Genomic DNA, 25,619 nt, shown 5'->3' with positions numbered 1-25,619 from the left:
GTGAGAATATGGAATTCACTTCCAGCATTGGTGGTTGAGGCAGAAACTTCGTAGAAGGAAAAAGGGAGGTTGACAGGATAAGGCACCAGGATGATTAGAATGGTTTGCTTGTACGGAGGGTCGAATGGCCTGGTTCTGTGTTGTAAGTTCTAGATATGTGCTTCTATGTCAGTTAAAACATACAGGTCATATGGGACAAAGTCAACTTATGGGAACTATAGAGTCTTTTACGGCATAGGCCATTTGGCCCATTGAATCGATGCCAGCTTCCCACGGAACAGTCCAATCAGTCCCACTTTCGACTTGCTCCCCATAGCCCTGTAAGTTTATTTCCTTCAAGTGCCCATCCAATTTCCTTTCGAAATATTGCTGTTGAATTAGTGAGAAAGAAGATTTCTACAAAATATTTGAAATTGTAATAATGTGTATGTTCTTTTTTGAAATCGCCCTATCTGCTATCAGACTGCTATCAGTGGCTATTGTGCATTGGCAAGAGAGACTGTTCTTTTTGCATGACATGGTTTTGAATGTACTATTCCTTTTTTAAAGAGAAAAAGACTTGCATTTATAAAGCCCTTTTCACGATCACCGGATGTCTCAAAACGTTTTATAGTCAGTAAATTACTTTGATGTGTAATCAAATATAAAATTAGTAACCAACATATTTTTCAATTTAGAAATGATGCAGTTTCACACAATTTTGTGTGAATGAGATGTGATTAAAACAAATTATTGTTTGAGAGTCTTTTTCACTGCATTTCTTAACTTTAAAGTAACTTTAGAATTGATATTGCTTCTGCAATTACAAGCTCAAAGAATGTTTCCGGCTCCACATTCAGTTATATGTTTTAAACACTTGTTGGCTGCCGCTTAACAGGTGCCCATTTTAAGGATATTTTGAAAAATTGGCAAACAGAACTTGCAGTCAGAGGCTTCAAACAGGCATTAGGTCTCTTATTTTACATGTTAAAGGGTAATTTTATTTTGGCCTTTGCCAGTATGGTATGTCCTGTCAGCCATATTTGAGACTAAGGAGGTCATTTAGTGCTTGTTTTTTGGGTGCTATAAACAATTACTGTTCTATATTTCTTTTAATACTATAAATATTCCCAAGGCATTTCATGAAAAAGGGAGAAGACACAGTGGTATGATATGAGCGAGGAGAGGTAATGGAAAGTATGGTTAAAACATGATTGTACAGATAGGTTTTGAAGTGGCTTTGAAAACCATGGAACAAAATGGTCAAACAATGAGGGGTAGGGAGAATATGCCAGAAAATATAACGAGGATGTCAGAGGGTTCTATCTCCAGTGGAGGGGCAGAGAGAAGAATCCTAGATTAAGGAAACTCAAGGTTGCAGGCTGGAGTTTGGTGCTAGAGGACATTGCATGGCCAATATACGCTATGAAGAACTTAGTAAAGAAGGACAAAGATTTTGCATTCACTGTGTTGTAGGACAGGGAGGTTAGTGCAGACAGTGCTAATGGGCTGACAGGATTTATGGCATCCAGATACTGGAGTATTTGAACTAGTCAGAGTTTGTGTCAGACAGCGTTTGGGAGGCTGCAAAGTAAGGTGCAAAAGAAAAAAATAGTTTTGCATATTTATAACGTCCTACATGACCTTTGGACTTCCCAAAGCACACTATAGCCAATTAAATGTTTCAGAAGTATAGTTGTATCTTGAAAGCATCTAAAGGAAGCCATTCAGGGAATCAAGATGAAGTTAAAAATCAATGATGAACAAGCATTGAATGGGATCTGTAACAACTTCATGAATTGAAGAAGTATAATACAAAGCTTTGGTAGATATTGTGCTCCCTGGAGAATTCATAACAATATACTGTGAAGTAAACATTAAAATAATTGAGCTGCAACAAATGAACCATTAAATTTGCTGATGTTTGCGTGATTACAATTAACAAGGCAACTGTCTTCATTAAGAAGGCAGAATACTTGATGATTGGTATGGGATTTTATATCTGTGCTTGGGGATACCGCAGGGTCAGGTAAATGGAGGCTGCATATGACATGAGTCATTGCCTCTCTCCAAAATGTTTCCATAGGAGGCTTGGTGTCTGGAGTCAGAACATTTCCATGTTGGAGAGGTGTGACCAGATCACCTTTCTTTGGATAGGTCCATTTTGGAATCCAGAATCAATGGCCCAGAATTTCCCTGCCAGGTTACTATTGATGCACCAATCTTGCATTTTCTAACTTACTGCAAATTTTCTTGGTTTTCTGATTGGAATATGCCGCATTGGATTCTTTTATACATTTTCATATTCAGCAAAAGAACATTTTCGAAGTAAAACGCTTGTTCAAATTACCTTTTATTTTTCCAGCTTTGCTCAGACTGGATTACTGAAAGAATTATCTTAAATTGACTGTGCCACAAAGATTGGCAAGTTAACTTTTTTTTTAAATCTGTTGGTTATAGACTCCTGATTCAAGCATAAAATTCCTGAATAAATGAGTTACAAGTTTTTATCAGGATTCAATTCTAAAGTAGATTGTGAGATAAGTACAGTTGACATGATGCAATGTCATGCAAGTGACTCATAGCTGCTAAATAGGTGATTTCTTGTGGCGCATGTTTGAGTTATTTACTGCCATGCAATATAAGTAATCATGAAATTGATGGCTTTTGTTGCAACAAATTGACCATTATGTTTGTTGATGTTTATACAGTTGCAGCTATAAGGCAGTTGTGGGGCAAAGAAAGTGCAATAATACAACAAAGAATGTTTTGCTCAATATTATAACAGGAGAATGGGTTCTTCAGTCAAGAAGGCATCGTGGCAGGTTTGCTGAGAGCAGCTTTACTTTGCCCCTTTAAACAGTGAGAAGTATCCAGCACAACATTTATAGTTTGTGTCCTTCCAAGCTTGAAAGCTTAGCTTGGCAAGCGCATTTGAGCTATATAACACAGTGGTTACAGATCTGGGACTGGTGTTAGTGGCAGGAGCAATTTGAGCTACTGAATTACTAGCATTATATAAGAAGTATATTGCTATGACTTTAGTACCCTGAATAAGCTTAGTGGCAACCCAAATTCTGTTCTCTCCGAAAACTACTATTTAAAAATAACTATATATTTTTATTCATTCATGGGATGTGGAAGTCGTTGGTAAGACCAGCATTTATTGCCATCTCTGATTGTCCTTGAGAGCCACCTTCTTGGAAACAATTGAGTGAGTGGCTTGCTTGGCAATTTCAGCCAACCACCACTTTGATTTGGCTTTGGATTCGCACATATAGCCAGATTGGGTAACAACAGCAGATTTTCTTCCATAAAGGACATTAGTGAACCGGGTGAGATTTAACAATAATCTAGGAGCTTCATGGTCATCAGGACCAACGCATGCTAGCTTTTTATTTATGCAATTAACTGAATTTAAAATCCCCAGCTGCCAGGGCAGGATTTGAACTCATGCTTCCTGATCATTAATCCAGGCCACTGGGTTACTAGTCCAGTAACATAACCGTTATGCTATAATACTCTGCATATGTAGACATAGGTATATAGAATTACTAAAATAGCTTGTGGTCATTATGGCATTGCTGTTTGTGGGATTTTACTGTGTATAAATTGGCTGCCACATTTCCTAAATTACAATAGTGACAACATTTCAAAGGGGCTTAATTGGCTGTTCAGCACATTGAGAAGCCCTGAGATAGTGGAAGGCACTATATAAATGCAATAGCTTTCCCTCTCGCTATGTAGTGAATGTTCTTCCATTGTAGTTCTAAGAGCTGACTTGAATCTTGATTTTGAATTCTGCAATTTTTTTTTGCAATGCACAATCAGATGGCATGATCAGATCATGTAGGTACTAGGGTTGTTGTTTTGATATCATTGTCTTATCAAATTGTCAGCTTTTCATGATATCTCTTATTTTGTATTATCTGTCTCCCCAAAGCTGCACACCTCAGTTTGACTGCCAGAGAGCTTTACTACAGAGATAATTTGTGAAATGATGGGTTTCTTTGTGCTGAATAATAATTTTGCCCTTATATACCTGACACTGTCACAATGATAAGTCATAGGTTGGAGTGTGTCATTCCTTGCGTGGTAGGTTGACAAATGGACGAGCTTTTCTCCCCGTTCACAGTCACTTCTTAGAGGAGGCTAGGCACTTCCCCACAGATCATGAGGTGAAATAATCTTCCAGGTAATCCCTGGACTATTCCCTCAAGTTTTAGTGACTGCAACAAGAGTGCCCTTTCTAAAGGGCTTGGAACAGATTTTCTGTGCTCTCAGTCAGAGCGCAGTTTATGGTGGAAGGCAGATTTAAAAGGAAGGCTGAATGGCTGATAAAACAGAACATTTGGTTGACCCATGGTGAGTATCTATGTGTGAGATAGAGATATCTTCATTGATGCCAGTTCTCCAAGAGCCTCCAACCTAGCATCTTCTCTTCATAACATCAAAATATAGATATTACCAGCACTTTATCTGCACATTTGCCATGCAAATAAAGAAACACCCACATTTAACAGCAACACGTTATTAGCAGTAATTATTTGGTTTGGAAATGGAGGGGAATGAGACAATGGGGTTAGTTATGCCATATTGACCCTGTTTTGTGAGGGGGATTTAGGTGCAGTTTTAGGAACATAGGAACAGGAGTAGGCCATTCAGCTCGTCAAGCTGGCTCCGCCATTCAATACGATCATGGCTGATCATCCACTTCAATGAGTTTTTTCCCACACTATCCCCCATATCCCTTTATGTCATTGGTATTTAGAAACCTATCCACCTCTGCTTTAAATATACTCAATGACTGAACATCCACAGTCCTCTGGAGAACAAAATTCCAAAGATTTACAACCCTCTGAGTAAAAGAATTTCTGCTCATCTCGGTCTTAAGTGGCTTCTTCCTTATTTTGAAATTGTGCCCCCTGATTCTAGACTCCCCAGCAAGGGGAAGTATCCTAACCTGCATCTACCCTGTCTATCCCTCTAAGTATTTTAAAAGAAAAGTACTGCAGATGCTGGAAATCTGAAACAAAAACAGAAAATGCTGGAAAAACTCAGCAGGTCCACCAGCATCTGTGGACAGATAAACAGAGTTAACGTTTCGAGTCCTTATGACCCTTCAACTGAGCTCTGATATATATGGTGAACAGCTGGGGCCCGAGTACTGATCCGTGCAGTACCCCACTAGTCACAGCCTGCCAACACGAGAATCTGGTGGGTTTGCGGTAGCAGAAAATAACCAAAAATGCTAATGGAATGCTGGCCTTTATTTGTAAAGGACCGGAAATACAAGGGAATAAAGATCATTCTTCAGCTATACGAAGCTCTTGTTGAACCACACCTAGAGTACTACGAGCAGTTCTGGGCACCACATCTCAAGAAGGCTATATGGACGGAGTATAACATATATTTACTAGAATGATACCTGGATTCCAAGGGTTAAATTACAAGGAGAGATTACACAAATTTGGCTTGTATTCCCTGATATTAGAAGATTCAGTGTTGATTTGATGTTTTCAAGACACTAAGGGGAACAGATAGGGTAGACAGAGAGAATCTATTTACGCTGGTTGCAGAGTCTAGGATTCGGGGACATATCTGAAATTGGAGCCAGACCTTTAGGAGTGAAATGAAGAAACACTTTGCACACAAAGGTTAGTAGGAGTTTGGGTCTCTGCTCTGAAATGGCTAGCTAAATTGTTAATTTTAATTCTGAGATTGATAGATTTTTGCTACCCAAAGTAATTAAGGGATATGGAGCAAAGGCTATATGGAGTTAGGTCGCTGATCAGCCATGATCTCATTGAATGGAAGAACAGTCTGAAGGGGCTATGTTCCAGGCCTCTAAAAACACATTTCCCAAAACGTGGCAGTTGACGGTTGAATCCTGGCCCATATTTCCAATATTACCAGACATTTGAAATAAAACACATTAAATAGTCTGAGAAATACACCAGAATACAATTAAGCGATCATTAAGTTGATTCTGCACTGCCTAGACTTCAGTTCATCATTCGACAAGTGGCAGAATGTTGCATTCTGTTTTTTGATTGTCAGAATTAAACTGGCAGCTTGTTGTTGATGTGCTCAGTTGCTATTTTGTAGAGAAACAAATTATAAATGTAAGTCAACAGTTGGAAAGGACTTAAAAATGCAACAGTTGAGAGCCGTGATTCCTTCTTTCATTCCTGAAGCTCGGCTGGCGAACGTTGTCTTTAAAGAACAGTAATGGTTGTTAAAAACTGGGACGATGAATTCCATAACACAGTTGTCAGTTTGCCTTTATCTGCCCTATAAAGAATGTTGCCTTTTTGAGCATTTTCTCTGTACTGTAGAAGGATGGGGAAATTAAAACACGATTGTTATCTAGATGGATATCTTCTTGGAGTATCAATGCATCTCAATTACAGAAACCATAAGGGTAGGTGGAGTGACAAAGAGGGCTGTCACACTACTTCAGCAATAACTGTTCAGAATTTGTGATTAAGCTGCCTTATTAACTATCAACAATTTGCATTTATAGAGCGCTTTTATGAAGAATATCCTAAGGTGCCTCACAAAGGCGTAGCAAAAAAAAATTGATATCAAACCAAAGGAGGAGATATCAGGAAAGGTAACTAAAAGCTTGGTCAGAGGTTGGTCAGAGGGAGATGCAAGGCCTTAAGGGATTTGAATTCAAGGTCTGAAGCGTTGGCGGAGTGGAGCTGCCAGGAGAGCATCGGAATAGGCAAGTAGGAGGTGGCAAAGGCATGGTTGAGAATTTCGGCCACAGATGGAGGAAGGTAAAGATCAGCGATGTTATGGAGAAGGAAACAGATGGTCTTTGTGATTGGAAGCTCAATTTGAGGTTAAATAGGAGGTTGAAAACAACCTGGTTTAGCCTGAGGCAGTGACCAGTGAAGGGAATGGAATTGATGGCAAGAGTATGGAGCCTGTGGTGGTTGTTTAGCTGGAGGAAATAGTAGTTCATTGAAGACTGAATGTCAGCTGAGCAATCTGGCAATACAGTACAGAGGAGGGTGGAGAGAGGTGATAGAGAGATAGAGCTAGATGATGTCAGTGTATTTATGGAAGCTGATCCTAGTCTGAAGATGATGGCTCCAATGGTCAGTATGTGATGAAGTGAAGGTGCCAAGGACATATCATTGGGGAACTCTGCAGGTGATGATATGGAATGGGAGCCAAAGTTATTACTGGCGCTCGGGTTTGGCCACAGTCAGATAGGTACATGGGCATTGGAAGAGTTTGATGTTGTTAACAATGAAAAATGGCTGAATGGAAGCTGAGGAGGACAATAATCATTTTGCAGTCAGAAAATACCATTTGTGACTTCAATTGGGACTGTTTTACTGCTGTAGCAGAGTTGGAAGCCTGATTGGAGAAATTCAAACATGGAATTGTGGGAAAGCTAAGCATGGATTTGGGAGGTTTTTTTCTTTCATCGGATGTGAGCTTGCTGGCAAAGCCAGCATTTGTTGCTCAACACTAATTCCCTTTGAAAAGGTGGTGGCGAGCTGCCTTCTTGAACGGCTGCAGACTGTGTGGTGTAGGTACGCCCAGAGTGCTGTGAGTTGGGGAATTCCAGGATTTTGAACCAGTAGCACTGAAGGAAAGGTGATTTATTTCCAAGCTGTGATGGTGTGTGACTTGGAGGGAACTTGCAAGTGGTGATGTTTCTGTGCACCTGCTGCCCTTTTCCTTCTAGGTAGTAGAAGTTGTGGATTTGCAAGATGCTCTCGAAGCCTTGACGAGTTGCTGCAGTGCATCCTATAGATGGCACACCAATAATGGATGGGGTGCAGTTTTTTCTTAATTTGTTCATAGGATGTGAGTGTTGCTGGCAAGGCCAACATTTATTGCCCATCCCCTGAGAAAGGTGGCGATGAGCTGCCTTCTTGAACCTCTGCAACGTGTGTCATGCGTATGCACACACAGTGCTATGAAGTAGGGAGTTGATAGACTCCTCCGTAGTGGTTTTGTCCAACTGAGTGCCTCATTAGGCCATTTCGGTAGACAATTAAGAGTGAATCACATTGCTGTGGTTGTGAATTCACATGTAGGCTAGACAGGGTAAGGGCAGCAGATTTCCTTCCCTAAAGGTCAATAATGAACCAGATTTTTTTTTTAAACTATAATCCGGTAGTTCCATGGTTACTATTACTGATGCTAACTAGGTTTATTTATTCAATTACTGAATTTAAATTCCCCAGCCGATGTGGGGGGATTTGAATTGATCATTCGTCCAGGCCTCCAGATAACTTGACCAGTAACATGACCACTAAGTTACCATAATTATGATGGAGCCATTTATAATTTCAGCAAGCACTGGAGCCAGGAAGGGAACAGGAAGGGAAGTTGGGTGGTCAGCAATTCACTGGGAATAAGGTCAAGGATGTAGGATAAAAACAAAAAACTGCGGATGCTGGAAATCCAAAACAAAAACAGAATTACCTGGAAAAACTCAGCAGGTCTGGCAGCATCGGCGGAGAAGAAAAAGTTGGGTCGCATGGATGAGATGAGTCTGACATAGACATTATGGGACTGGAGGAGAAACTAGAGACAAAATGGGTTCAGCATTAAGGTTTTTGAGGTGATACTTGATCATTTTTATTTAGAAATGCCATCTTATTTGACATATCTCATGCTTTATAATAGCTCCATACTTTTAAATGGGTTTGTAATTTGTCTCACTCTTTAACCAATTCTCATTCTTATTGTTTTCCAAAACGTTGACAACTCTGGGCGAAGGTACTGTCATGAAGCTATTAATGTATATAATATTATTGGAAAATATTTTTATTTTAAAATTTAGTCTGTGGGTGTGCTTAATTGGATTAAAGCCAGCTAGTCTGGGTACTTTGATGTGTACTAGCTTTGATATGTAAGAGAGATAGAGTGCATTTGCATTTTTTTGAAGATTAATGGAGATTAGTTTGGGAATTTGTTAAGAGTTATGATAGTAGTGCTTTGTAGCCATGTGTCTGTGTTTAATGTGTAGTAACTTAATAAAATGTTTCACCTAATTTAATATAAAACGTCTCGAGAACTGATGGTCTGATTCCTGAATTTAGAGTTGCATCTCAAACATAACACTTAAAATTATAAGTTATGACAGTTGTTTAAAGTCTTCCTCTGGGATTTTTAAATAACTCAGCTTTACCAACTGCTCAGTCATAACAGGTACATTGTTAGTTTGGTGGGGACAGGGCATGGGTGTCGGTGAAGAGATAGATTTTACATCTAACCTGATCAGTACCTGGTCAGCTAGTATTGAAAAATATTCAATTCTTCTGCTGATGCCTCCAAACCATAACCATAATAAAAATTTAACGAGGATAAAAAGTTGTCACTTGTGAATAATTCAGCCAGCATCAAACGTGAAAACTAAAATAAAATGTGTTTGACAGAGTGGCAGCGTATCCTTTACAACATCCATTTGAAATATTTTGTGTTCAGTCAGTTTGACTTTGCAATGAGGCAGTAGCAGTCAATGAATTCCCTCCGTTGTCTTGCATTTCAAATTGAACCATTTTGGTGTTCAATTCAAACTATCTTTGATTGGAGAAAATACACCATGCATAGAGGCAGAAAGGTATTCATGTCACACTGTTTCGGATGGTGGGAAAGCAGACGGTTCTGCTGATGTGTCCCTGAAATGGGGATTTTGAAAGCCAGGATTGCTGCCTATTGTTGCAGAAGTAGACCAATAAAAAAAAGGTTTGTTTTTCTTGGCAAGTTACATGTTCTTTCTCAAAAAAAATAATTTCATGAATCGCATTAGTCAGCAACAGAGTATTGCAGGGATCGGGGATTCCTTACAGGTGAGATGTAGTTGTAGCTCCAGCATTGATTTTACTCTTGATTTTGAAAGCTGAAAGATTTCTGCAGCTGCTCTCTCTGGGTTTTGCCCACATGGGGGTGGTACACACTGCAAGGTTATCTTATTACCAGCAAAAGGTCAGATGTTTGCTGTTGCTTGAATGTTTACCTGTCTGTATTATGATTAACTCCCCCATCAGGAGCCACCAGCTGAGGCCTATTAAGAATAGTTGGCTCTTGCAGTTTACGCATTGTTCCAATATTAACTTTTCAGTAATCTAAATCTGTACAAGCGGTATGATTGCATTTGAGGTTTATGGGAAAATGTTAGCCGCTCGTATTGCTGCCGCAGTCTTGGCAGTCACAGATAGGGTTTGCCCTGGAGTCTCCAACTGAAGATTAATCACCTGCGCACTGCAACTCAAGAGAAAAGTCATTTGAGTGTTAAAAGTGATGTTTTACATTTTTTCCTTTTAACACTTTTTTGATAATGAATAGACAAAATAATATTGGTGAGGGGGGAGTAAAAGGCTGTTTGACAGGATGGGCAGTGAAGATGAGAGGTCATATGAACATACAAATTAGGAACAGGAGTAGGCCGTTCGGTCCCTCACACCTGTTCCGCTATTCAATAAGACCATGGCTGATCTGATTGTGGCCTCAATGCCATGTTCCCGCCTACCCCCAATCCCCTTTGGTTCTCTTGTTAGTCAAGAATCTATCTATATCTGCCTTAAAAATATTCAGTGATCCTGTCTCTACCACTCTCTGGGGAAGAGAGTTCCACAGGCTCATCACCCTCTAAGAGAAAAAGCTTCTCTTCATTCCTGTCTTAAATGGGAGACTCCTTTTTTTTTAAAACTGTGTGCCCTAGTTCTGGTCTCTCCCTCAAGGGAAAACATCCTCTCAGCATCCACTCTGTCAAACCACCTCAGGATCTTATACGTTTCAATAAGGTCACCTCTCATTCTTTTAAACTTCAGTGGATGCAGGCCCAACCTGTCTAACTTTACTTTTTAAGATAACCCCTCACCCCAGGAACAAGTTGAATGAACATTCTCTGAACTGTTTCTAATGAAATTATGTCCTTTCTTAAATAAGGAGACTAAAAATGCACACAGTACTCAATAAATGGTCTCAGCAAGGCCCTGTACACCTGTAACAAAACTTCCCTACTTTTATATTCCCATTCTCCTTGCAACAAACAATAGCATTCCGTTTGCCTTCCTAATCACTTGCTGTACCTGCATGCTAACTTTTTGTGATGCATGTACCAGGACACCTTGATCCTTCTATACTGCGGAGTTCTGCAATCTCCCTCTATCTAGATACTATGCTGCTTTTTTATTCTTTCTGCCAAGTTCACGCTCCTTCGCATTTCCCTTTTTATACTCCATCTGTCAATTTTTTGCCCATTCACATAACCTATATATGTCCCTTTCCTATGTCCTCTTCACAACTTACTTTCCTCCCTATCTTTGTGTCATCATCAAATTTAGCAACTATACATTCATTCCCTTCATCCAATCATAGATTGTAAATAGTTGAGCCCCAGCATTGATCCCTGTGGCACTCCACTCGTTACATCTTGACAACCTGAAAATGATCTATTTATGCCTACTCTCTATCTCTTGTTAGCTAACCAATCTTCTATCCATGCTAATATCCCTATACCATGAGCTCTTATTTTGTGTCATAACCTTTGATGTGGCACCTTGTCAAATGCCTTCTGGAAATCTAAGTACAGGTTTCCCTTTATCCACATTGCTTGTTACTTCCTCAAAGAACTCTAATAAATTAATCAAACACGAATTCCCTTTCACAAAACCATGTTGACTCTGCCTAATTACATTGAGATTTTCTAAGTATCCAGCTATAACCTCCTTACTAATAGATTCCAGCGTTTTCTCAATGACAGATGTTAACCTAACCAGCCTGTAGTTTCCTGCTCTCTGTCTCTCCCCTTTCTTGAATGGAGGAGTTACATTTGCTATTTTCCAACCTGATGGAACCTTTCCAGAATCGAGAGAATTTTGGAAAATCAAAACCAATGTATCTGCTATCTCAGGTCATGTGTTGTAATTTCCAGGGATACATCCAACCAAAGGGCAACCTGAATCACCAATGTTGTGGAAATAGTGGCTCTGGAAGGAACAGTTTTGGTTGTGCACAAAATTATATTAAGCTCAAAAATATTTCTTACTCCCAAACAGAAATGATTTCTCAATGACGCATCCATTAATCCTACAGTGTGTACATTGTTTTATTTTTAGCTGTATTTTCATTGAAGCTGATTAGGTTACTGTGATATTGCAGCCTCTAATGAATGCACAGCAATGTTCACACCACGGGTGATGGCTGTGGCATTTAATTACACACCAAAATAGCTGGAAGTTTGTGATGAGGCTCACACTAGTTTCCAATCAGGGAGTGGGGCATGATGGGCAGAGGAGCCATAGCTTTACTCACTACTCTTAATTACAGTACATCTTCCAAAGGATATTTTAAAATCAAAGTCGAAACAATTCAAAACTGTCTCCTTCCTTTCCTGTCAGCCAGTTTTCTTTTCTCTCTTAGTAGTGCCGATTGGTGCTGGGTTACAAAAGTGACGGTAACCACTATGACCGTCCCCCCCTCCTCAAAGTGCATGGAAACCTTAACTTTTGCTGCTTTTACCTTTTCATGAAAAATATTACCAAGCCAGGTTGCAAATATACCTGATTAAGTGGACCGAATTCCAAACTACTTTTCCAGTTCATGTCCTGTGTTATACAGCTGGATTATCCAAATCTATGGCCAACATTTTACTGTAATTATATTACTTGGATTCAGCTGGGTTTGTTTAGCCGTTCAGATTTCTGAGACTAAGACATGAAGATGTTTAATGCCAGTATTAGCTGGAAATGGAGCTTGGATGAGAGAGTGAATATGGAGAAAATTGGAGATTGGTCCTGCTAATTAAGAGATTTTAGCAATTACCTGATAACTGTTGAGTCAAGAACAGGCCGTTACTGGGCAAATTGTGCTAATTGCTTATGCTAAGGTAGTCAGCTCAGAGGAAACCTGTTAACAATAAGATTTCACATTTATTGAGCTGGGTGAGCAGACACCAGATGTGTTTAGACAAAGTCCTGTTGGCTAAAATTCTTTTTACCAAGTATACCTCAATGTCCTTGCTGCTTGTTGTCAACAAGTGTTATTGATAGTGAAGGAAGCCGTTCAGGTCTCAGTGCAGTATTGTATATTGCAGCTTATATTGTCGTGATGGTTGCACAGCATTTGGAGCAACATAAAAACTGCATCAATGAGCTCGAAACTGCTTGGCTGGCCAGCATGGGTGGGTTGAACTCCAAAGGAAGTCTGCTTCAATTAGTGTTTGGGGCAGCACTGGCAGCACTGTCTCTGGGGAGTAACGACTTTGGTGATGTGTGCTATCTTTGGTGGTAGTTGCACCATTGATTTTAGTCCATTGATTTTCCGGTAATGTTGGTGTTAAAACTTGTACTGAACGAGTCAGGCCTTCATTTTGAAGTTGAAAATATGTTAATATTAGTTTGTAGTAGATTGCAAAATATGGAAGGTTAGTATACAATTAATTTCAGTTGTTATTTTGAGAGGCCCTTTAAATTTATTCTCCCCTCCTGTTCTGAAGATTGTCACAAAACAATTCTGTGCTGCCCATAATGGAAAACAGAAAGCCATGAATGTTTTGATGCTTTTTTCCCACTTCAACAATACTGCTGTTATTGTTGGTCAGTAAGAAAAAAACTCATATAAAATGCATTAATAAATTTTCTCTTTCAAATATCGGTAAAACAAGAAGAGACAGAATCTTTACTAATGTCCTAATGCTGCTATCTGGAAGAACAAGTTATGTCAAAATTTGAAGTTTTCTGTAGTTCAGCTATTTATTATCTTAATCTACAGAATGAAGCTCCAGATATTTCAAGTTTTGAGCAGTAAGCCATGTTTCCCCTTTAGGGCTTGGTAAAGTGATTTCTTGTGCCATGTTCAATGAAGCTTTCACACTGAACATGCACTAGGGTTTTTGTCCAAAGTCCTGTCGTGGTGCGCTTTAAATGGACAATAATGGATAGCTGAGAATGATTACATGGCACTAATCTGATTGAAGTGATCACCTGAACACCAGATGAGATTACAGCTTTGAAATCGCTCCAGGATATCTTTTTAAAAAAATGTGTATCATAAACTTCATCACATAGATGTAATGGCCTGCATTTTGCGGTGGTAATGATGGTGAAACTGTCAGCGGTTGTCATCATTACTCCTCTGGAACTGACAGCAACTTCTGGAGTATGCAATAAGCAGTTAAACGAAAAATCCAGAAGTTGCTGTCGGAGATTCTATGCTTCGCCAAAGGCTGTGCTGTTGAGTTCCCGTTCTGCCCCCACCCCCACCACCAGCCCCCCCCCCCTCCCCCCCACCGAGACTGCAGTCGATTGGAAATGGCAGAACTGACGAAAAGTTGCCCTTTTACGGTCTCTCTATAAAACCTTGAAGAAGTCGCACCTTGTTGAATGAGGTGTAACTGGGTTTTTAATGCTGCAGGTAAGCAAAATACTGTGGATGCTGGAAGTCTGAAATAAAAAAATAAAAATACTGGAAATACTTAGGTCAGATGGAATCTGTGGAGAGAGAAACAGGGGTTAATGTTTCAAGTCAAAGAAGGATGGAGCAGCAGAGCTACCTGTCTGCAAGCACTGGCTTGCCAATTAAGGCTTAAGGCCTGTTGTCAGAGGCCTCCAGGTCCCCTGAGGTATAGGGAAACCATATAGCTGCTTGCAGGAGAAGGCTTCCTGGCAGCAGACCATGAGGACTGCACTCTAGGCAGGCTTTGAGGACCACACTGCCTTTCTGGCATCAGCTCTGTCCACAGGCTGTCCTGTGGAGGGGGGATATTACCCCAACTGTGAAGGACATTTTTTAAAGGTTAAAGTTAAAAAGCTTGGAGAGAGGGTGCCTCCATCCCCCCCCACCCACCCACCACCACCACCACCATCACCCACCACCACCCGCGCCACACACATAACTGAAAAGGCAGCCTGTTGCTGCTTCACCTCCGGAGGGCCTTCTGTTGGCCTCCAGCTTAGAGAGCCTGCAAGGACAGCAAGCCTAACCTCTGCCGCTAATTGGCAAATTCGGGGAAAAATCACATCTGGATGACTATAGCCCACACAATGTGACTTCTGTTCCCTCTGTAATCTGGGGTAATGGTCCTGAAACCTGCAGGGAAAATCCTGCCTGTTAACATTGTTTCTCTCACCACAGATAATGTCAGACCTTTCATTCATTTTACGGGATGTAGGTGTTGTTGGCTAAGCCAGCGTTTATTGCCAATCCCTAATTGTAATTGAGAAGGCGGTGGTGTGCAGCCTTCTTGGTACACCCACAGTGTTGTTAGGGAGGGAGTTCCAGGTTTTTGACCCAGTGACAGTGAAGGAACGGGAGTATATTTCCAAGTCAGGATGGTGAGTGGCTTGAAGGGGAACTTCCAGGTGGTGGTGTTCCCATGTAACTGCTGCCCTTCTAGATGGTAGTAGTCATGGGCTTGGAAGGTGCTGCCAAAGGAGCCTTGGTGAATTCCTGCAGTACATCTTGTAGATGGTACACACTGCTGCCGCTTCTCATCGGTGGTGGAGGGAGTGAATATTTGTGGAAGGGGTATCAATCAAACGGGCTGTTTTGTCCTGGATGGTGTCAAGCTTCTTGAGTGTTGTTGGAGCTGCACTCATCCAGGCAAGTGGAGAGTATTCCATCACACTCCTGACTTGTGTCTTGTAGATGGTGGATAGGCTTTGGGGAGTCAGGAAGCGAGTTATTCGTCGCACGATTTCTATCCTCTGACCTGCCCTTGTAGCCACAGTATTTATATGGCTCGTCCAGTTCAGTTTTTGTTTACTGGTAACCCCCAGGATGTTGATAGTGGGGGCTTCAGCGATGGTAATGCCACTGAACATCAAGGGGTGATGGTCATTGCCTGGCAGTTGTGTGGCACGAATATTACTTGCCGCTTGTCAGCCCAAGCTAGGATATTGTCCAGGTCTTGCTGCATTTGTCTCTCTATCTCTCCGCCCCCCACACACACACCTTAAACCAGCTTATATTTCAGCTCTTTCCTGGACTCGAACTCAAGTTCTGTCGAAGGGTCATGAGGACTCGAAACGTCAACTCTTTTCTTCTCCGCCGATGCTGCCAGACCTGCTGAGTTTTTCCAGGTAATTCTGTTTTTGTTTTGGACATAGACTGCTTCAGTATCTGAGGAGTTGCGAATGGTGCTGAACATTGTGCAATCATCAGCAAAACATTCCCACTTCTGACCTTATGATGGAAGGAAGGTTATTGATGAAGCAGCTGACAATGGTTGGGCCGAGGACACTACCTTGAGGAACTCCTGCAGTGATGTCCTGGAACTGAGATGATTGACCTCCAACAATCACAACCATCTTCCTTTATGCTAGGTATAATTCCAACCTGCGTAGAGTTTTCCCCCTGTTTCCCATTGACTCCAGTTTTGTGAAGGTTCGTTGATGTCATAATCGAGTCAAATGCTGCTTTGATGTCAAGGGCAGTCACTCTCACCTCATCTCTGGAGTTCAGCTCTTTTGTCCATGTTTGAACCAAGGCTGTAATGAGGTAAGGAGCTCAGTGACCCTGGTGGAACCCAAACTGAGCATCAGTGAGTAGGTTATTGGTAAGTGCGTACCGCTTGATAGCACTGTTGATGACCCCTTCCATCACTTTACTGATGATAAGCAACTGACTAATGGGGCAGTAATTGGCTGGGTTGGATTTGTCCTGCTTTTTGTGTACAGGGCATACCTGGGCAATTTTTCACATAGCCGGGTAGATGTCAGTATTGTAGCTGTACTGAACCAGCTTGGCTAGGGGCCCAGCAAGTTCAGGAGTGCAAGTCTTCAGTGCTATTGCTGGAATATTGTCAGGGCCCAGTGCCTTCAGTCGTTTCTTGATGTCATGTGGAGTGAATCGAATTGGTTGAAGGCTTGCATCTGTGATGCTGGGGACCTCTGGAGGAGTTCGAGATGGATCATCCATTCGGCACTTCTGGCTGAAGATTGCTGCAACCTGTCCAGCATTTTTTGTTTTTATTTTTAATGCTGTACTAGTTCATAATTATTGCTGAAAACTCTGTCTGGCATTGAAAAATTAATATTATATTCGTGAAATGTCAAATTTCTCCATTATGATGGAAAATGTCTATTGCTGAAAAGAGAGATATGTTACAAAGCTTTTCGTTTTGGCATTCATCAGGACAGATGCAAGAATGCCAAATTTCAAACAATCGTAACAAATTATATGCAAGAGAAAAGGGTGCTGGTTGGTTGGCAAGCTGACTCTGGCTGAGACGTTGCCATGGAGAAAGCAATAGGCTCCTCACACTCTGGGGTAATTCAAAAAAGGCCCAAGGCTTGAACATATTCTTTTTGTTTGCGGAGAGTGGTTCCCTGTATATGAATGAATGTAACTTCTAGTGAGGGTAAATAAGCCATGTTATGAGCTCAACCTTAACCTTAAATTGGTTGTTAGTCCAGCTGTTAGCACATTGTTCAGCAAGTGCTGCCCAATCATGGAATCACATCTAACAGTAGAAGTTTTGGTTTGGGCTTTGCAAGTGTGAGCTGGTGTTGAGTATGGTCTGTACTCTGCCTATTATGAACAACCAAAGAAACATGCTGTTTGATTTGATAAGACAATTGCTGGAATGTACAGTACCTAGCATTACACTGGCACTGAAATTCATACACTATTGTCGCTCAATTGTCTGGTAGGCAGAATGTCTTTTTGGACTGATGGTAGCAACATGTTCTTGGAAAATACCACTTGCATAGTAACAGCATGAAATGGCTTTCTTAACCGCAAATATATGAGATATTTTGCCTTTCCAGGGTAATTTGAAGTAGACCGGGCACCAAAATATAATTAAAAGTGAACGATAATCAATACATTTTACTTCCTGGTTTGCTGTCAGTGAAAATTCTTGAATGTGATCAGCTGCATAGCCTGTTTGATCACATCAATGTTGCTGAATGCCTGGCAATCCGCTTGACAGTAAGAGAGTGAAATAAATATACATTTTTTAAAATTGTTGTTGACATTAACCTTTCCCTATACAGATGCTGGCACAGAATTTTCTGGTCTTATTACTGGGTGGTGCTGTGGCAGGCCCACAGTGAATTGAATATGCATTCATTCATTTGATCGTCCTATAAACCACTCTGTTCCCAATTTCAGCCATTCTGCACTGGATGTTCACAGTCTAGGCTTGGCATTGACCATTGAAATAGGTTAATCTAATGGATAATGGCCATTGGATTATTTTCATTAGCCATTGGCTGTTTCACCTCAGCCAGAGCAGGAAGTATATATAAAAGCAAATATGTCAGCCTTGGCAAATAGAGAAAAGCAGTGCAAAAATAATGGCGTTTTAACTGAAGTAATATTGAAGTACAAATGATAGCCCCATTATTTAATCATGTCCGGACCATACATTTAACCTGTGCTGTTTTAGATGCATGTGAAATATTGACCCAAACAGAAATACTTTCGCACAAGAAATCAGTAATTTAAAATCCAGCTTTTACAGTCACAGCGCTGTAGAGTAACCATGGCAGCTTTCTTACAGTGACTGACTTTAAACATTTTGGAGTTTCAGGAGAACAAAAAAATTAGAGAAATGTAATGCCCACTCAAAACTTGTCATTTGCCAGTTTTGTAGCCTTGTGTTCAGTCCTTTGCAATATTTTTAGATCTCACCTCATTTCACACCATAAATAATTGAACTTTTAAGTGTAATATGAATATTTTACCTGACGAGAGAATCAGGAACTGGAATGGCCCTGGGTAGTTTGAAAAAGTGAAGTAAAATCTGTGACACATCACAGGAACATTGATTAGCTGGTGAATATTGCTACTGTGTTTCCCTTTCTCCAAAGTTAGGGAGCTAGTCTAAGCAGCTGGGCAATTAAAAATTTTCATTTTAAAGAAAGTTTTAAGTAAAGCGTTCAGTTCAACAGAAGAGAAATGAGTAGCTGGTGAGTTTTCTCTTTTCAGTAGTAAGGTTTATTAGTAGTATCTAGGTTTATTATCTGAGATAGAGGAATGGCAGGGCAGCTCTGACCCTTCCGAGTACACATCCTGTGCTATGTTAGAAGTCCAGGATACTTCCTGTGAAATGGATAACCATTTGTGAAGGAGCTATAATCAGTTTCACCAGTTCAAGTTCCGGGCTTTGGAGCTCATGGCGTTGCTGCGGCGCATCCATGAGATTGAAAATCTTGTGGATAGCACATTTGTAGATGTGGTCACCCCGCAGCTTAAGAGTGTACAGGGAGACAGGGTATGGGTCACCACCAGGCAGTCAGGAAGAAACAGGTGATGCAGAAGTCCCCTGAGTGCATCTCACACTCTATAACAAATATTCAGTTGTGAATGTTGATGAAAGCGATGGTTCATCTGGTAAGTGCAGACAGAGCCAAGTCCATGACACCATGAGTGGCTCAGCTGTTCCGGGGAGGTAGGATGGGGGAGCACAAAGAAACCTGGAAGCGCAATACTGATAAGAGATTCACAACAAGGGGAACAGACAGGCATTTCTTTGGCAGCAGACATGAATCCAAAATGGTATGTCACCTCCATGGTGCCAGGGTCAACAATATCACTGAACACCCTGCAGAGGGAGGGTGAGCTGCCAGCAGTCGTGGTTCACACGACATAGTAGAAAGAGGGATGTGGACCTGCAGTCAGAATTTAGGGAGCAAGGTCGGAAATCAGCAAGCAGGTCTTCAAAGGTAGTGCTCCCTGGATTACTCTTGATATCGCACACGAGTGAATATAGAAATAGGAAAATAAGGCAGATGAATGCTTGACTGGAAAGATGGTGCAGGAGAGAAGGCTCTAGATTCTTGGTACATTGGGAGTAGCTCTGGGAGAGATGGGATCTTTACAGGTCAGACAGGTTGCAACTAAACAGAGCCAGGACTGAGTTCCTTGCAGAGCAATATGCTAGTGCGACTGGGGAGAGTTTAAACTAACTTGGCAGGGGCGTGGGAACCAGGATGAAATACTACAGAGGAATACCAAGGTGTGCAAAATACTGGGAGAGATAGATAGCACTAGAGTAGGAAATATTAAGTTATTAGGTGAGTCCAGAGTAAGAAAGGAGGAAAGTAATAAAGACCAAAATAGGGCATGTATGTGAACACATGGAGTGTAGTAAATAAGATTGATGAGTTACAGGCAAAGATAGCCATGTGGAAAGTTGATGATTTGGCAATAACGGAGACCTGGCTCAAAAAAGGGCAGGACTGGGTATTAAATATTCCTGGTTACAAGGTGTTCAGGAAAGAAAGGAAAGAGGGAGGAGTGGTAATATTGATTAAGGAGAGCATTGCAGTGCTGGAGAGAGGGGATGTCCCATAAGGTTGAAGGACAGAACCTATTTGGCTAGACCTAAGGAGAAAAGGAGCATTGCTCGGTGTAGTCTATAGGCCCCCAACCAGTGGGAAAGATATAGAGGAACACATTTGCAAGGAAATTACAGAGGGCTGCAAGAATTATCGAGTAGTTATAATGGGGGATTTAAGTTATCTAAATATAGACTGGGGTAGTAGTACTGTAAAGAGCAGAGAGGGGCAAGTGTTCCTGGAGTGTGTTTAGGAAAGTTTTCTACATAAGTATGTTTCCAGTCCAGCAAGAAATGAGGTACTGCTAGACCTGGTTCTTGGAATGAGGTGGGCCAAGTGTATCAAGTCAGTAGTGGAACATTTAGGGGACAGTGATTGTTGTATCATAAGGTTTAGGTTGGCTGTGGAAAAGAACTAGGAATATCCAGAGTAAGAATAATTAACTGGGGGAAAGCCAACTTCAGTGGGGTAAGAATGGATCTGACCCAGATCAATTGGAATCAAGGTTGGCAATCAAAACTATAACACAACAATGGACTGCCTTTAAAGAAGAGACAGCTCAGGCACAGTCAAGGTAGATTCCCACAAAGGGGAAAGGAAGGGCAAACAATCCAGACATCCTTGGATGACCAAAGAGATAGAAATTAAGATGAAAAAGAAAAAGTATGCTTATGACAGATGTCAGATGGATAATACAACTGAGAACCAGGCTGAATATAGAGGCTTCGGGTGAAAATTGAAAAAGTAAATGAGAAGCAAAGAGAGAATATGAAAAGAGACTTGCAGCTAACATAAATCCAAAAGTATTTTATAGACATATAAATAGTTAAAAGGTTGTAAAAGGAGTGGGGTCTATGGAGTCAAAAAGGGGATTTATGCATGGAGGCAGGAGGTTTGGCTGAAGTTTTAAATGAATACTTTGAACCTGTCTTTACTATGGAACAAGGTCATGGTGAAAGACGAGGTAATTCAGATGCTTGAAGAGCTTAAAATGAATAAGGATGTGGTATTGGATAGGCTGTATGTACTTAAATTTAATAAAGGCACCAGGTTCGGATGAGGTGCATCCAAGGATACTTAGGGAAGTGAGAATGGAAATTGTCGCCTGTGCAAATGTGGGTTAATTGAGGAAAGCCAGCATGGTTTTATTAAGGCAAATTGTGATCAACCAACTTGCTTGAGTTTTTTGATGAGGTAACAAAGAGGATTGATGAGGGTAATGCTGTTGATGTGGTTTACATGGACTTCCAAAAAGCATTTGATACAGTACTGCACTACAGACTTGTGAGCAAGGTATAGCTCATGGGATAAAAGGAAAAGTGGCAACGTGGATTCCATGTTGGCTGAGTGATGGGAAACAGAGGAGTGGCAAATGGATGTTTTTTGGACTGGAGGAATGTTTGTAGTGCAGTTCCCAAGGTTGGTCTTAGGACCCCTGCTCTTCCTGATAAATATAAATGACCTAGATGTTAGTGTACAGGGCATAATTTCAAAACTTGCAGATGATACAAAACTTGGCTGTATTGTGAATTGTGAGATGAATAGTATAGAACTTCAAAAAGACATGGACAGGTTGGTGGAATGAATGGACAAATGGCAGATGAAATTTAATTCAGAGACGTACGAAGTGATTCATTTTGCAAGGAAGAACGTAGAGAGACATATGAAATAAAGCGTACAATTCTAAAGTGGGTGTAGGAGCAGAAGGACCTGGGTGTATTATGTGCATAAGTCATTGGAGGTGGTAGGACAGGTTGAGAGTGCAGTTAATAAAGCATACAGTGTCCTAGGCTTTATCAATAGGGGCATAGAATACAAGAGCAAGGAGGTTATGTTAAACTTGTATAGCACATTCATTTGGCCTTGATTGGAGTATTGTGTCCAGTTCTGGGTGCCACTCTATAGGAAGGATGTGAAGGTATTTAAGTGAGTGCAGAAAAGATTCATGACACTGTTTCCAGGGAAGAGAAGTTTCAGTTCCGTGGATAGATTGAAGAAGTTGGGACTGTTTTCCTCGGTAAAGAGAAGGTTAAGAGGAGATTTCATAGAGGTTTTCGAAATCACGAGGGATCTGGACAGAGTTGATGGGAAGAAACTGTTCCCATTTGGTGGGAGGATTTAGAAACAGGACAAAGATTTAAGGTAATTGACAAACATTGGAGACACGAGGAAAAACTTTTACACGCAGCGAGTGGTTAGGAACTGGAATGCACTGCTTAACAGTGTGGTGGAGGCAGGATCAATCGAGACATTCAAAAGGGAATTGGATCATTACCTGAAAAGGAGGGTTACAGGGAGGAGGCGGTATAATGGCACTCGGCTTCAGAGAGCCTGACACGATGGGCAGAATGACTTCCTTCTGTGTTGTATTCATTCTGTGATTCTGTGCCACATCTCTGCCACAAAATAACTGTGCTGGTTGCTCAGCACTCCCTCAAGACATCATAAAACTCAACTGGTTTCAGTATTTTATATGTGAAAACAGTTAAAATATTTGGCAAGAATCAACTTTTTTCTCCAACCTTCTTATATAAAGAGGGTATGTAATAGCTAAGTATGTGATACCTATCTATAATTTGCTGATGAAAATAGCTTATAAAATCTTTTCACAAGTTTGTCATTTGTATTGTAAGTTTATATATACTGATGAAGTATAAATGAGTATTGCAGGTGTTCAGATTATAGGTCCTTATAACTAATAGTTTAGAGATTGTCAGTGATAATCACATGAACCAAACACTGTAACCTCCCTCACCCACATTTTTATTCTTCATTCTGAAGGTATTGACATGCTGGGTAACTAGTTTCCTCAGTGTGTTTTCCAAGTGGCCATTCCTCAGGTATGAGCCTGGAGAGTGAATGACAATTGGCAATTCTTTATGAGGAGCATCACAGCTGAGACTGACCCTGTCCATATCAGCGCTCTCGAGCAGGAATCACTGCATGTTGATGACAATTGAAATCATGGCAATTTCGTCCCCCTCCCTTATTCTGAAGTATGAGGTCAATTTGATGAAATGACTAACAGTATAGACTAGGGGTCAAAAATGGAAACTTTCTCATCTGTATGGCTAAATTCCATTATGACTAAATACATTGTACTTTTAAATGTTATTTTACTCCATTTTGGACCAATCATATACCTAAAGAAGTATGCATGATGATTTATTATGACCTTGTTTACACCTTTTCGGTGCTAGGTTAGAACTGTTGTTTTATACTGTGGCTAATTTAACCTTCTGTGGACTGTAATAGTCTTTCAGCCCCAGCTTGCCACACCAGGATGCATACATTGCTGCAATAACACACTGCCTTGTCTTTTATACCTATGGTACTGAGTGTACATGATAGTGGTCACTAATTCAAAGAACAAAGAAAAGTACACCACAGGAACAGGCCCTTTGGCCCTCCAAGCCTGCACCGATGATATTGCCTGTCAAACTAAAACATTTTGCACTTCCGGGGACTGTATCCCTCTATTCCCATCCTATTCATGTATTTGTCAAGCTGCCTCTTAAACACCACTATCGTACCTGCTTCCACCACCTCCTCTGGCAGCGAATTCCAGACACTCTCTACCCTCTGCGTAAAAAAACTTGCCCCGCACGTCTCCTCTAAAGTTTTCTCCTTTCACCTTAAATCTATGTCCCATAATAATTGACTCTTCCACCTTGGGAAAAAGCTTCTGTCTATTTACTCTGTCCGTGCCACTCATAATTTTGGAAACTTCTATCAAGTTGCCCCTCAATCCCTGTCGCTCTGGTGAGAACAATCCAAGTTTCTCCAACCTCTCCTCATAGCTAATAACCTCTAGACCAGGCAGCATCCTGGTAAACCTCCTCTGCATCCTCTCCAATGCCTCCATATTCTTCTGGTAATGTGGCGACCAGAATTTCATGCGATATTCCAAATGTGGCCTAACCAAGGTTCTATACAGCTGCAGCATGACTTCCCAGCTTTTATACTCAATACCCTTGCTGATGAAGGCAAGCATGGCATATACCTTCCTGGCTACCTTATCCACCTGCGTTGCCACTTTCAGTGACCTGTGGACCTGTACACCCTGATCCCTCTGCCTGTTGATGCACTTAAGGGCTCTGCCATTTACTGTATAATTCCTACCTGTATTAGACCTTCCAAAATGCATTACCTCACATTTGTCCGGATTAAACTCCATCTGCCATTTCTCCGTCCAAGTTTCCAAGTCTCCACTGCACCATGCACCTCTAACCATACCTGCACCATTTCCTCTCCTAACTAATATCTTACTGCCTTCCCAGGATCTCTCAGACAGGCCAACAGTTCCAACCTAGGCATCTTGCTCCTGCTCATAACTCTGTTATATCCATCTTGGATGCCCTCATCCCCACTTGAGCTCCGGATGGTTTTGCATCCTGTTTTCTCATCAGGAACATAACCACCAACATGTTCTCAAGTCTATTGGCCCAACACTAGAATTTACTTTTCACCCATTTGCTGTTCATTGCCAAATCCTTTTTGACCATCTCAGGTAGTATAGTTACTCCTAGTCAAATCTTTATTTTACTGTAGAATGATTCTGGAGGGCCAAGACAATTTCAAAACCTTTTTCACCCCCATTAACTACCTTATATTGGAAATACCAGCCATGCATCGCACCCCAAACTCAATGCCCTCTGACTCTGAATTGCCACATCTCTGAACTTTTGATGCAGCATGTTCAACTTCACAGTAACTTGGATTTGCACTTTCTTGCTCTGTTCTCTTCTAGTGCAACCTTATTCCCATGCAGTTATAATTTAAGAGCTGACCTAAGTTTAGAGTTGTGAAGAAAAATGCATTCCAGCCCAGACACTGATGAATTCTGCAGCCGTTTCTATTCAGGTAACACGGGTTGTAACCTGAGGCAACAGTTCCTTGAAACAATCATGCAATACTTGAAATCCCCCACACAGTCACTCAGAACAAGAGGGCTGTGAACTCTTATGGAAACCGCTGTTCCATGAAAACAAAGCTTGGTGTTTAACGTGCCCTTGTAAATATTCCTTAGAGCCCCAGGATTCTAGCTTAATAGAATATTTCCTGCAACTAACTTGCTATTGGGTGATCTGCATTGTGGCAGCAGTATAAAATAGTGATTTTTAAAAAAAAAAATCCAGTCATTTCAGGCATTTTAAGCGCATGAATATTTTGAGGTTTGTTTTGAACATGCCTTTAAATAAAATGTTTATTTCTTATTTGAATGTAGTTATGTATCAAATATATATTTGCACGTTACTGGCTACCCATGTGCTTTACTTACCTTATCATCTGATAGTCCACGGGCCAGAAACCACAGATAATAACTGAGCTCATTGCCTTCAGCAAATTAACCAGGTTTTATCACATCAAACACTT

General features: G+C 40.9%; 2 protein-coding genes across 3 annotated transcripts in view; one reads left to right on the top strand and one right to left on the bottom strand.

The window, feature by feature from the left end:
* Positions 1 to 25,619, top strand: part of LOC121272970 (ADP-ribose glycohydrolase MACROD1-like) — a 904,756-nt gene that overhangs the window by 156,920 nt on the left and 722,217 nt on the right. The gene's annotated exons all lie outside the window — the stretch shown is intronic.
* LOC121272969 (leucine-rich repeat transmembrane protein FLRT1-like) overlaps positions 1 to 25,619 on the bottom strand; it is a 148,422-nt gene that overhangs the window by 104,963 nt on the left and 17,840 nt on the right. The window lies entirely within an intron of this gene.

Source organism: Carcharodon carcharias, chromosome 37, assembly GCF_017639515.1.
Source record: "Carcharodon carcharias isolate sCarCar2 chromosome 37, sCarCar2.pri, whole genome shotgun sequence".
Lineage (NCBI taxonomy): Eukaryota > Metazoa > Chordata > Chondrichthyes > Lamniformes > Lamnidae > Carcharodon > Carcharodon carcharias.
Note: the sequence above shows the minus strand (reverse complement) of the source record. Positions and strands in the feature narration are given on the sequence as shown.